General features: G+C 40.0%; 1 pseudogene; it reads right to left on the bottom strand.

The window, feature by feature from the left end:
• Nucleotides 1–1,584: 1,584 nt before the first annotated feature.
• On the bottom strand, nt 1,585–5,215 carry LOC148729939 (E3 ubiquitin-protein ligase TRIM71-like; annotated as a pseudogene).
• Nucleotides 5,216–14,218: the final 9,003 nt, after the last annotated feature.

The following is a 14,218-nucleotide window of genomic DNA, read 5'->3' as shown; positions in this document are numbered from 1 at the left end:
CTGGTGGTACTAAATTTTTTTTTAAAACGATTGAAACGTGGCCCAAAAACAATTTTTTATTTAATAATCCTTTACAAAAAGTAGCTCAGAAAGTTACAACGAGAGGTGGTTGCAGCTAACAATTACGTTAATCAATGCGACTCTCATTTTCGTTAATATCTGAATTCTTCAACAGAAATTGTTCCTTTGTGAAACGTTGAGCGAAGTTTTGATTTCTTCTATAAATACACTTTCGCCTATTCTTTGCAAATCCCTTGATTTGGACATTTCTACCGTAAATTTCCCATCAGAAATCAGAGGAATTCGATGAATACAAGTCGCACTTAATCCCCTTGTGTCCAGCTGGAAAGAGTCTCACTGACTTCAGCTTTTTAGTCGAAGAAAGACAGATCTACACATACCATTGCAGAAAACGAAAAAGCAGACTAACAACTCAAAACACACATTTGCATTCACTTAAAATTTGACTTTCCGTGACATTTTAAAACGGAACAGAGCTAAATATTCGAAGACTAATCGTCGTTGGAAATAGACAATACTATCTCTAAGGTCTCTGAGTGTTTTTTTCTTTTTTTTTTAACGAGAAGATCGTCGCATTGTTATTTAACTCGTGTGGTGTTTGTCACAGTCATGTGTTGTTTAATACAAAGCTTACGATTTTTTTCTCCTTCAATTGACAGGTGTCATATGGTGAGAGTTACTTGTCAAAAAATGTTTCAAAGTCTGCTCGGAACCCTTTTCAGTTACATTTGCAAATTGGAAATATTTCAGTAAAAGCTTCTCTTTGATTTGAATAACGTCTGTATTCTTTATCATCTACTTGCTAACAAATTGTTAAGTTTATGGAGAATTTTCCTTTAATTAAACTCGTAATTGTAGCTCTAAATCATTCGGGTTCTTTTGGCAATCATTTTGTTATGTATTACCCTGCGAGCAGAGCCTTTTTAACCCGTCCTCGAATCGAAAAGGGAAAAAGGCTCTGCCGACATCCTGTTGTTGCTCGTTTGAACATGCGTGGCGGTTGCCTAAAAACTGATCCTTTTCACGCTCCCTTCGCACGATTGACGCCATATTGCGTTTGTACCGGGCGCCGATGTGGTCATCTGTTTACATGAAAAACAAAGAAGTGCACACCAAAACCGGTTTGACTGGAGGCAAAACCGGCTTGAGTAGCCCGAAGTTTTGGGCTTTCGACATTTCAAAGCAGCAATAGGATGTCGACAGAACCTTTTTCCTTTGGGGGTTAAAAGAAGAAAAGAAGAAGCTTTAAGAAAAGAAGGAAAGGCTCTGCTCGGAGGGTAGTGATGTATTAGAAAAAAATAAAAATGTTATTCACCCGCATAGGTCGGTCCGTAATGGGAAAAAACTGTCCCCTCTGTCTTGAGTACCGCTCTCGGCCTACGGCCTCGGGCGGTATCCAAGACCTCGGGCACAGTTATTCCCAATACGAACCTCTCGGCTGGTGAAACACATATATTTTAGCGGGTGAATGTACAACCACTCCTAGTAAACTGCTCAAAAATCACTCAGAAAGTTTAGAATCAACCTTCTTTGTTTTTATCAAATACTTATTATACTGCAAAGTTTAAGAACAATCACAACCGTTTTATTGACATATTTTTACATTTTGATTATTTACAATTTTATATTGCATACTTGTATATGCAGAAACAAAATTTTACTAAATTAAATGTTGAAAAGCAGTCCATTTGCTCCACTGGTTTAACTCAGGAGTACTAGGTTCCCGGCTAAGCATGGTGGAAACATTCGAGCAAATAACTAAGGCTGTACAATTTCTTTATCTTAAATGTAACATTACTTAAAGCTATACCTCTTAATACAATTAATGATTTGGTATTTCATATTCTTGTTATATTATAAGACTTGATCATGATCAAACAAAAGTTTTAAGACTTGTGTAATTATTGACCTTAAAGAGCTTATTGACCAGGCTGACTGACAGATCACACTTAGTGTGACCCTTAAACTCCCAGAAGTGATTAACATGTAACTTCTCCCTGTGATATCCATACATTATCCAGCAAACAGGTAATGAGAATACTCAAACTTATCAAGTAGAAAATTTTTGGAATTTTGGTCTTAATTATTAACAGACGTTTCGACTGAAACTATCGGTCTTCACCAGTGTAGTTTGTCACGTGGTAGAGCATTATCACGTGACAAACGTCGGGGAATGAGGGAGTGGGAAGAAGCGATATGGGAAAAGAAAGGGGGGACTCCAGTTCTCTCTGTCTCACACTTGAGACCGTGCGGATAAAAGAAGCGATATAGGAAAGGGTAGAGGACCCAACCCTGAAAAGAAAGGGGGGACTCCGGTTCTCTCACTGTCTCAGACTTGAGACCGGGCCCTCGTCTTCGTTTCCCGACGTTTTTCACGTGAGAGTGATCTACCACGTGACAAACTACACTGATGAAGACCAATGGTTTCAGTCGGAACGTCTGTTAATAATAAGACCAAAATTCCAGAAGAAGATTTAAAAGTTCCTCAATACTCAAAGTTATCAGGTAGAACTTATTATCTTGATCTAACACCAAGTTCTCAAAACTAATTCACAAAGAAATGTGTAACAGCCAGACGAGAGAATTGACCAATCAGATCTTGGGAGTTCAAGGAAAGGGTTTTAATGAGCAATTTCTGAAATTTGTGATGTGATTGGTTGTTTTGTAGTTCCACTGACCATTCAGAAGATTCTTACCGAGAATATACATCACTTGTCGAAAGCAGTTTCATGTTTGAACGTTGCATACAATTTATTCAAATCTTTTAAGCCATATTGATGTTAGTCTATTCAATTATTTCAATGCGATGGTTACCATAATTTGACACAACTATTCGACCATCGCTGAGCAATGCGGTAGAGGTAGGAAGATTAATTTCTCCTTTATTGTCCCCTTTTATTCCAAATTTTGTCATAAACTTTCCGCTAAGATCAAATACCTGAACTCTGTGGTTCAATGCATCACAGACCATCAGGTGTCCTGCCTTGTTAACTTAGAAACAATGAGGGTTATTGAACTCCCCATCCCCATCCCCCTTCTTTCCAAATTTGTACAAAAAATTACCATTTCTCTCAAACACTTTGATACAATGTTCATCTACGTCTGACACTATCAGATATTTTTCATACTGTATACAGTGAAAGGGAGAGGTTAAAGAACCCTCACCCCCGAATTTACAAAAATAATGGTCTTTAGGAGAAAAGATCTTGATTAATTTGTTGTATGAATCAGTAATAATTATAGTTCCGTCGTTCTCTACAGATAAGCCGAGAGGACCATACAGCTGGTGATCAAGATTTCCTTCACCACCAAACTGGCTCAGGTACTCACCCTGCTCACTGAGCAATTGAACACGGTGGTTAAGACAGTCCACCACTACAATGTTCTTGTTTTTATATATCAAAAGCTATCCCAGCAGGCCAGTTGAACTCACACTGTTTATCACCTTTACTACCAAAAGATCTTAAGTAAGTTCCATCGCTACTGAATACCTGAACCCTGTGGTTATCTTTCTCAGTCACTGCAATTTCATCACGTTCATTCACTGCCACTCCCCAGGGTTTATTTAACATTCCAGGAGACGAGCCTTGTTGTCCAAAAGATAACATGGGTCTGAATTATCTGGGTGAAACTTCAACCGAGAAAGGACTGCCTCGAGCTTCTTCCTCATTCACTTTGACTACTACCTGCCATCTTCCGGTTTCTTCGGCAAAATAACTGACTTTGTAGCTACCATCGTGGTTATCTTTCACTCGCACTTCTGTTGCACAGTCATGGCCTTCATGATTTTTTATTTCCGCAGTTGCTCGGTCACGCTTTTCGTAACATTGTTGTCTTTTGGCATTTTTTGTTGTTAAAACAAAGTTCGCTTGAATTCCAATAATCGCTTCAATGAGTCCTTTTCCCTCAGTAGTCGACTGATCCGCTTTGGACTCAGAGGTAAATACACGGCCGATTCCTCCATGTATTGTTTTTGCCTTTAAGGCTTCGTTTTCCTCGAAGATTAATTGAAGAATCGAAGAATACAAAGGATCGAAATGGAACTTTCTGTTCCATTTCGATCCTTTGTATTCGCAAACGTTCCTGGGATTGTTGCGCCTCATGATCCGCTTCATTAATGATTTCCTGTTTCTTGGCTTCAATAACAGCGATCATGCTTTCTGCAAACTGTTGTGCGCTTCTTTTTACTTTGGCAACGTTTGCTTCGATGTTATGACAACTCTCGTTAAGTTTCAAGATTTTGTTTCTCATCCTTTGTGCTTTTGCTTTGTTGGATTCAATCGTGGACATGACCAGCGATTTCTTTTCCTTGACCGCTTCTTCTAATAATACTTTAACATGTCCATCGTGAGCGGTTACAACGCATGAAGAACAAACGGTTTCTTCACATTTCACACAGAAGAATTTAAACTTTTTCTTTTCGTGGCCTTGTCGTGAACAAAATGCTGGTCGCTTCATGACATCTTCAATGTCTTGATCTTCAAAATCTTTCAGCGCAAGTACTCGGTGTTCTTTGTTTTCTCGGAGTAAGTTATGCACAGTAATGCACTCTTCACACCAGAATGCACAGCACTGAAAACATTAGAAACTTTGCACTCTTCTTTTGTCGCAGTTTCTGCACTTGACTCCTGTAGAACTGCACTCCCTTATGGCCAGCACATCTAGTAAACTGTTGATGCCAAAAGTTAGTGGGCAGATCTTTAAGGTTTCCACCAGGGACTTGGCTCTCCTTGCGATACTCAGGACACGTTATGACATCATGGCGGCCACTGTTTCTTTGAATTCCTGCTAAACAGTGAAGGCAGAAACTGTGTAGAAATGGCAGCTGCTTGGGTAGAGTAAATGTGGTCATACACACGGAACAGGAAACCTCTTCACGAAGATTGTCAAGCAAGGCTTTGATATCCATGATTAATGGGTTAAAAGGAAGGCTTTTGCTTCACGTACCAAAAACGCCTAATGAAACAGCGCTGCCTTGCGACAAAAATACCATAAATCTTGACCAATCACATGCGATGCCTGGAGACGTGATTGACAAGCGAGATTTCTGAGAATCAAATCGTGTAAGTTTACTTTCACGTCGCACATTTCAAGGCTCACTGTGTAGCTGTCAGTAAAGGACAAACATGTTTTCAATCAGATGGTGGACAGGTTTTGGGAAGATACGCTGATCGTCAGTATGGCCTCGACCATTTGCGAAGTTTACTTGAGGGTGTTTGGAAGAGCGTTGTTGAAAGAAGAACTAGACGCTATTGCAGTGTTAACTTGAAATTTCTTGAAAGAATGGGTGTTTTTTTATGCGAAGTCGTAATAACTAGTGGTCGTAGTCAGGGGATTTGACGGGGGAGCACGCGATTAAATAAATATAGTAATTGACAAGCGACATTTCTTAGAATCATGTAAGTTTACCGTGACCTTGCTCATTTTGATGCTCACTACTTTGTTGCTGTAGACAGACATGCTTTCAATCCGATGGTTAACTTGTTGAGGACAGAATGGTTTAGTATGGACTCGATCAATCGGAAAGCTTCATTTAAGGTGTCTACGGAGAGCGTAATTTTGAAAAAGAATCGATTTTGTATGACCTTTATTTTGTCAGGTTAACAGTATCAGTAGGTTATGCAGCTTAACTTTAAAATTTTGTCGTAGACAATTAAGTGGAGGTGGTTTCTTTTATCTTGGGCAACACACGCAATAGTTAAACGTGCGAAGTAGTCCTTGAGCCGAGCGAAAGTCACACCGAGGCGCATCCTTTCTCCACCCCGCTCAGAGCTTTTTTGCTTTACTAGCTCTCGCCTCATGCTGCCGCGCGACTCATGTATCTCTATTTGAATTAAATTTAAGTAGTGTTTTGTATCACTGTATTACCATTATTTTATAATTTCATACAGCGCAAGTGTTTTATTCATAGACTTTAATTTATTACTCGACCCTACTGACAGAAGCGTTAACTCGAACTTGCTTGATTATGAGTTGTGTGATTAATAGGCGTAAAATAATAGATTGTGAAAATAAAAACATTACTGAGTCAAAATTTCACTCGGAATATATAGTTGTGAATGGAAACCGAAATCCTCCTATGCTTTACCTGCTTTTGTTCCTTCTACTCAGAACATTCTCTTTTTCCCCATTCTCCACTTTTCAGTTTCGCTCTTCCAGCCAATTTAATCGTAAAAATATTCTTTTCTCGTGAGATGAGGAGCCAGAGATTTGACTCTTTCATCTTTTGTCACCGATGTAGAGAACGTGGTGGTTTTTATTGCAGGATGAATTTCTTAACTCTCATTGGTGGTTTTAAGAATTTTTGGTTACCAGTCTCTTCACACATGTTTGTACTTTCGTACCTCAGAACAAGAGGAAACGGAACTGTGACCTTTGGTAGCGGAAAATTGCTTCTCATAGATGTCATCTGTTTCTTTTTCTATTTTGTTCACATTTGTTTTGTGTAAAGATGAATTTGCGTTTAGAATACAGAGAAAAATACTCTCAGACCAACCTGCAATCGACGATCGCGGAATAAATAGCGACCACCGTGACAACAAAGATCCGTTAAACAACGTAGTAGTCTTGTGGTTGAAATGTTATTAATATTGACCGATTACATGAGAAGCCTGAAGACATATTTGACATGCAAGATTTCTGAGAGTTGTTTAAGTTTAAGTTGACCTCTGACATTCAAAGCTCAGTATGTAGCTGTCACCTGAGACAGACAGTTTTCAATCAGATAATGGACAGTGTGTCAAAATAGAGGCTGACCCTCATTTTCTTGAAGGTGTTTAGGAAGATCGTGAGTTCTACGAAAAAGCTCTAAATTTAAATCCGAGATTTGTTCTCCTATCTCTCAACATTCCTTTTATTGCTTCACCCAGGCTGCCTTTCCTTCTCACACTCCATCTGTTTCTCCCTCCAAACCCAACACTCACTGTTAACACCACATCTCTAAACGGAGGGTTTATAAAACAACAACTCCCCACAACTTGATGCTTTATTATCACGCTTGAATTACACACGCACCTGAACCCATTACAGAGTCAAATATTACTCATGTGTATTTTTTTCCAAGTCGATTTACTGACTGATTTTCTAGATCAAATGGATCCTTGCCTACATATCGTATGTTTCTTTAAAATTTATCTATATGTTGATTTTCTTCCTTCTGCCCAAATTCTCCCTGACAAATTATAGAAGTTTTGCTACAAAGAAGCGATGAATTTAACTTTAACAAATACTACGACTACAAGGGTCGACGATTATTGCGTAAAGGTTCATTGAACAGGAAACCACGACAGAGCGACTAATGACGTAACGAAGCCCAACGGAGCTTTCATGACAAAACAAACTTATTTATTCATCTATTTATTTATTTATTCGAGGATTTGTGCCGAGTACAGGAGCAGAAACAATAGGACATGGGTCCCCTACGAGGTTTAACCTCCAACAAACCCACCCATCCCACCCCAGGGGAGGACATCCATCACACAGTCATCTCGTGCGTGGGAAATTAACGTCTCCTACCCCTGACCCTGCAGGAGACGGGACCTTCATTTATTCGTCCCTATCCGAGAAGACTAGAATATCTAACCATTTCTTGATGTTATGGAAAGGTAACATATTCTTCTCAATTATTTTAAGACCTTGAGCGTTGGTCCGGCTGGGGCTCGAACCCTCGAACTCCCCCACAACAGTCCAGCCCTCTATCCATTGAGCTAACCGGGAGGCTAGCAAACAACGGACTCCGTAGTATTTAGATCGCTGCAATATCACAGAGTGGGGTTTAATACGACAAATTGCCAAAAAACTGAGCATCGTTTTAAATCTCTCTGTCCTCTATCCACCAATAACTTATTTACAAGGTATGTGTAGCAGCTAGAGAGGAGAATCAAAAATCAGATCTGGAGAATTAAACGGTTAAGTGGAGTATAAGTCATAGTCACTGATCAAAAAAAAAAATAGAAAAAGTACAACAACCCTCTGTGAACTCAAAATAAAACTGCAACTGCCTGAAGCGCGGGAGAACCGCACGGTTCGGTCGATCGCTCGTGCGTTCGGTTGTTCGTTCGTGTGTTCGGTCGTTCGTTCACCCGTTCGTGTTTTGTTCGCGCATTTGTTCGTTTGTTATAAAGAAATTTCCGATCAGATCTTGACATTTTAAGGATTTACTGTAAGAATCAATTCCCTAGCACGCGTTAACTTTTATCTCAATTATTGCAGATGTAAAATTTGTCATGGTCACGGGCGTGTGATGTGCTGGACATGTCAGGGGCAGGCTCAACTTAAGTTGTTCATTCAGCTTACGGTCACGTGGTAAGAAACTGTAATCTGATTGACTGAGTATGAAACGTGACTACGCTTGAATCACAGATGGACCACTCTGTGTCATAGGTCAACCACATTGTGTCACAGGTCAACCACCCTCTGAGGGAGTTGACGTGCAAGACAAACTACAACAACGGAGAAGTTTTCAAATGAGTGCGCAGATACGCATCCTTGTCCAAGAACAGTGAATGAAAATGAATTTTTTGTTTTTTTTCGTTTTTTGTTTTTAACTATTCCAAACCACCCGCTGTCTTTTTTATTTCGCAGGGAATCTCACATAGATAACCACGTGACAGAGAGAATAGATTTACCCAACCAATTAATAATAGGATCTCAAGGAACAGACATTTTTACTCAAGGACTACCACGGGTAAATATGGCTGATTAAGGAACGGAAATAAGTTAACGTTTTAAGTCAGTCACTTAAAAAATAATTTTACGTACACTTTCAGGTTTATCCTGTCACAGCTTTTCACGATCAAGATGTGAATGATGGATCGCAGCGACTCGTCGAAGCTCCTTCGCGCAACTGGCCCTCAAAGCAAATCCTTATGCAGGTAGGAAATGATGGTAAATTAGTCTTCGGCAAATAGTTCTAGTCTAGTTCTAGTCAAGGAAGTACGCCACGGTAGTTTTCCTAGATATTTGTCAGCTTCCACAGCATTCATTCATTTAGGGACATTTCTTTCTTCGCGTGTGCATTCTAATTTGCGGTGCAAACAGCGCCTACAACGTGCGCAAGTCTGAAACGCGCGCGAGAGTGGATTAGAGCATCACTCGTTTCTTTCCTCGCGCCCGCGTTTTTATTGGCAGCGTAAGAAGCCGCGTGCGAGAAGTGAAATGGGTGTCACGCGCTTTTTCCCACACGCTCGATTTAACTTGCGGTGCAAGCTTCTATAGCATACGCGTTCGCGCGCGTTTTCATTTTTAGCACACGGCGCTATAGTGATAAAAGGTGAGAGAGGACTCCTGGACATGACGAGTTTATATTCTGTGTTTCAGCGTCAAACTCTGAGAGCGGTGCCAGTGTCTGAAGTGAAATATGAATGAATCTGAAGTGAAATATGAATCGCTACTGGGTGTACGGGTTGGATCACAAAGTACATGCCCCAGACTACCTCCAACAATGTTGTTGGGGCGGCGCCATACTTTAAAACAATGGAGAGGGGGGAAAGGAGAAGGACAAACACATTTTAATACAAACTCCCTATGCTTAATAGATGTCTTGACTGTGCTCTGTTCTTTTGTAAAGCGCGCAGGAAGCGGCTAGAGCACTAAAGAAGCGTAGGGAGAAACACGAGACGTAAAGAACTCAAGAAAAACTTTGCGAACAAAATAGACTTATTGAAGCGCTCAAGGTTTTTGCCCAAACAGTCCTTTTAAAGTTTTATTTTAGTGTAATATTACCTTCTGTGAAGTATGGTATTATATTATGGGGTTCGTGTACAAATTCGGATCTTCTGTACTCAATTGAGAAACTTTACTGTAGAGCAGCAAAAATTTTCTACAACTTATCCAAAGATACGGAATCTAATGTAGCTCTCAACGTTTCAGGATGGGATACGTACGATCAATTTAGAATACAAATTTCAAGTAGTTAACCTTTTTTATAGAGCAAGTAAAGTCTCACTACTTCAGTCTCTAATTAATAGCATATTCATAAGGCGGGAATGTAGCTATTCACTAAGAGACCAAGAAGCAATAGCCATACCTAGGTTCAACACTAGATTGTTAAAGGACTTCTTAGCATATAGAGGTTTGGTGCTATGGAACTATGTTAACCATCATGTCAAAAATGTAGGTAGTTTCACCTTTAAGAATCTTAGGAGGGTACTCAGGAGAAATAATTACTTCACAAGCTTTACTTTTACTAGTTTATCAGGTTCGACGGCTGGGAATAGATTAACTGATTACAAGTATTTTTAAGTTGAGAGGAAAATTGAATGTTTTACTGTATTATAGTTTCCTATTTAGTTTGAAATGTGTCTTAGTATAATCAACAGTTGGCTAGATACTATTTTGTCATTAAGTACACGACCCCACAAGCTTTTTAGCTTTAATTCTTATCGTCTATAAATAAAGATTCTATTCTTATTCTATTCTATTCTAATAGTTGTTTGGTTCTTCTGTTGCTACGTACCTGCTCGCTTGTTCCCAAATTTCACTTTCAATTAACAAAAAAAAAAAAACCAAATAAAGTACAAATTGGCAGATGGCGTGACAGCTTTAGATCACCTCCATGCTCTATACTCTGACAGAGGACGCCCTTTCAGCTAATAATCCCGCCCCTGCTGAGGGGTGCGATAGTTAAACTTACCGGGTAGATTAGGAGAAAGAGAGGGAGAGAACACCTCGTTCCCAGGCCTTTTCCCTCTCTGAATTTTCCCGCCCGCCAAAATTCAAAAAGGGAAAAGCCCTGGGAACGAGGTTGAGCGAGAGAGCGAGAGCAAAGCGAAGAAAAGAAGTCAAACGAAGACAAGAACGACCCGAGCACCATTGGATTGCTTTTCATTCTATTTTCGTGGTTCAATCTCTTCGCTTGATTTTCTTAGGAAGGCGTAATTACATGTGAATAGCAGGAATGAAGATTTCTCTAATTAATTTACAATGCAAACCAAGGCTTCGCTCCAAACTCAACCAAACTACAAACATAAACTCCATGGGCCAACTTTGATGGAAGAAAACTCAAAAGTCAGTAGTTGAAGTACGTTTTCAGTGTCACAAAACTGAATTTGACAGAAGACAAAGATTATAGGATGATTTTCACTGAGTCAACAGATTTGCATAGTTTCTAAATTTTTTTTTTGTTTGTTTTTCATTTATCAGTCAGCAAAACAAAGTAAACATGATTGGCAACTGACTACCAGTCATCGATTCTTTTCTTTTTCTTATGTTTCCTTTTCAGCTGCCATATTGGTTTGTTTGGTTTAGGTGGCATATTAGCAGCAGCCCTTCCGTCCTTGTACTCTTGTCTACAAGAAAAGGAAGGCAGACGACAAATAAAACTTATCGAAACCCAGATTTCTTTATTAATTCTGTTTAAATATGGCAATATTTCCCTTTTCAGCACTCTCGGCACTTCTTGCATGTTTCTTTGCGTGTAAATTTGACTTCAACTGTCGCAGGACAGCAATTGTCGACTCATAGGAGCGAGCTACTTGTTAGAGAGACATCGCTCGTTTGGCCACTGAACTGAACAAGTTGATCTTAACCCTTTCCCCTCCCCCCAAAGGGTAAAACTGTAATTAAGGAGGAATTAGAAGCCAGTCACTCTTAGAGCTCGAGAATAAAGGGTCAATTGAGACAGGAATTTTGCAGCACACGACTTATCATTTCCGTCCGATGAATTTCACATTTCGCACGCATAACCGGTGTACAAGAATATTAGCAACAAAGAGGGCAACATTGACAACCAAACCAACAGAGAAAGCACAGACGCCATCTTGCCAGGTCAAGATATCAAAGCGAGCTTGAATTTGTTTCACATGTTCTGTTGGTAAAACAAAAAATTAATGTCATAACTTTACTGAACAAAGAAAGGTTCACAAAAACTGGTAACTGGCTGTGTATTCGGTTTCCTTCTAATCAGATATAGTAATATTTGTGAAATAAAATTGTGCAACTGCCGAAATTAATGATAACAATGATATTAATAATAACGATGACGATTCATCTCAGCCAGAAAGTGACAAGTGAAATGGTCACTCTCCCCGCCCCCAGCCGATAATTATGACATGTCAAATTCTGAATTGAAGCACACTGACTTGACTTACCATGGAGGAAACCAAAATGGAACTCAAGAGCAACATCCGCGACAGGTACATATGGTTCAACAATCCGCATCACTCCGTAAATCCTCCTCTTGATCAGTTCAGCTGCCTTATTTTGGACCATCTCGGCGAACGAATATGTCGCATTTATGGTACAATCCGCCAACCGTTGAAGTCCATTCCAGATAACCTCAGCCAGCCATTGAAGTCTATTCCAGATTACTTATTTATTTAATCACTTTCACCAGAGTGTGGTAAGGGTCGCACAACAGAGCGAGGCTCCAAATTAAGTGCGCCCAATATCCCACCCATCCCACCCCAGGGGAGGACATCCATCACACAGTAATCTCGTGTGTGGGAAATTAACGTCTCCTACCCCAACCCTGCAGGAGACGGGACCTCCATTTATTCGTCCCTATCCGAGAAGACTAGAATATCTAACCATTTCCTGATGTTAAAGAAAGGTAGCAAATTCTTCTCAATTATTTTAAGACCCTGAGTGTTGGTCCGGCTGGGGCTCGAACCCTCGACCTCCCGCACAACAGTCCAGCGCTCTATCCATTGAGCTAACCGGGAGCCAACCATTGAAGTCCATTCCAGGTAACCTCAGCCAACCACTCGGCACAGTCCCACAACAATTTTCCGAGCTATCTTACTCTGTTCCACGCTAAGTCTGAAAACCACGCGACTTTCCCCCGAGTCCAATTAACCATTCCAATGTAGGTGTACTCAAGCCCATCCTACACTTTCCCGGTCACTACCCTTGAGACCGTAGTGTATTTCTTCCACATCACTGAGGTCAATTCCACCGTACCGTCGTATACCTGGGTCATTATTGTCACTGTAGAGTTCCAAATCCAAGATATCAATCCAGGATTTGTGATCTCGAAAGCCTCATAGTCAGAGCATGTCGTGTTTCCGAGATACTGAGGGATTTTCTTGCACTTGAAAATCTGGCAATGATAATCTAAAGTTATTGGCCAAGTGAAACCAAAAAAAAGTAGTTCTATTAGTATAGTGCTTCATGGACCGGTCATTATTTGTTGCATGGGAGGGGAGGGGGGTAACAGATTTTTAATATGCCATGATACAACCTATCTGACCCTCCCATAAGTCTCTCTAACATTCTTACCTCCCCCACAGACAGTCGATCGGTAGCCAATTTTCTACAGTCCCTCTTTATACTCTGTTGACGACTGATTCCCCCAAAATCATTCACCCCCCTCTCCGGGGAAAAATAAAGACTGGTCCCTGACATAAAACGAAATATCAAATGCAATACCTTTGAAATTTTAGGTCTAGTGTAGCCATGAGCTTGGCCTTCAACATCAATGGAAGCTTTTTCGTAAATCAACTTCAGTTCCAGATCCATGGACGGAATTTGAATTTTGACCGCAATGAGCTGTTATTAGAAAAAAAAAACATATGTCAATATGAAAATGACTTACAAAACTTCGTAGTGGGTTTTAGGAAGGAGCCTATATCCGGTTTGGAAAAGTGTCCCGAAACGAGCCACGCAGTCAGTGCTGATCAACAGATTTTGCTTTTACTACTTTTGATTAAGTTTCAAAGCGTCACAATAAATCGAATTAATTTCAAGTCATTTGGAACAGAATTTTGACGAACAACATGAACAAAACTGGAACATGACATAACGGAAATTCAGACTTTTCCCTTGAAGTTCATCTTTTCTCTGCTATCATTAAAATTCTAACTACAATGTCTAATTCATAGCAGAGTTCTTATCACTTTAAAACAAGAAAAGCTATAGCTGAGGGGGGGGGGGGGTGGGACTTATACTCGAGCGGTGCTTTTAATTGATTGGCTTATAACCGTAGGGAACTTTCAAGCGGCATTTTACGCTATGCCTTAGTGATATAAATTTTGACAAAACCTCGTTGTTCCATTTTCCATTCATCATTATCTTGTGTTGGACGAAATTTTTTCGCTCTTGCCTCTCAGAAACTAGAGAGAAAAACAAGCAAAAAAAATTGAAGATCAATGAAGATAATGAGAAACATGTTGTAATTGCAATGTTCAGTAAATTTTCCGTGGTCAGGGGCACATGGGCTCCCGCCATGGTTTAAAAAGTTTTGAACTTCTTTCAGCCT

This window comes from Stylophora pistillata, chromosome 5 (assembly GCF_964205215.1).
Source record: "Stylophora pistillata chromosome 5, jaStyPist1.2, whole genome shotgun sequence".
Lineage (NCBI taxonomy): Eukaryota > Metazoa > Cnidaria > Anthozoa > Scleractinia > Pocilloporidae > Stylophora > Stylophora pistillata.
This window is presented reverse-complemented; position numbering and strand designations above follow the sequence as displayed.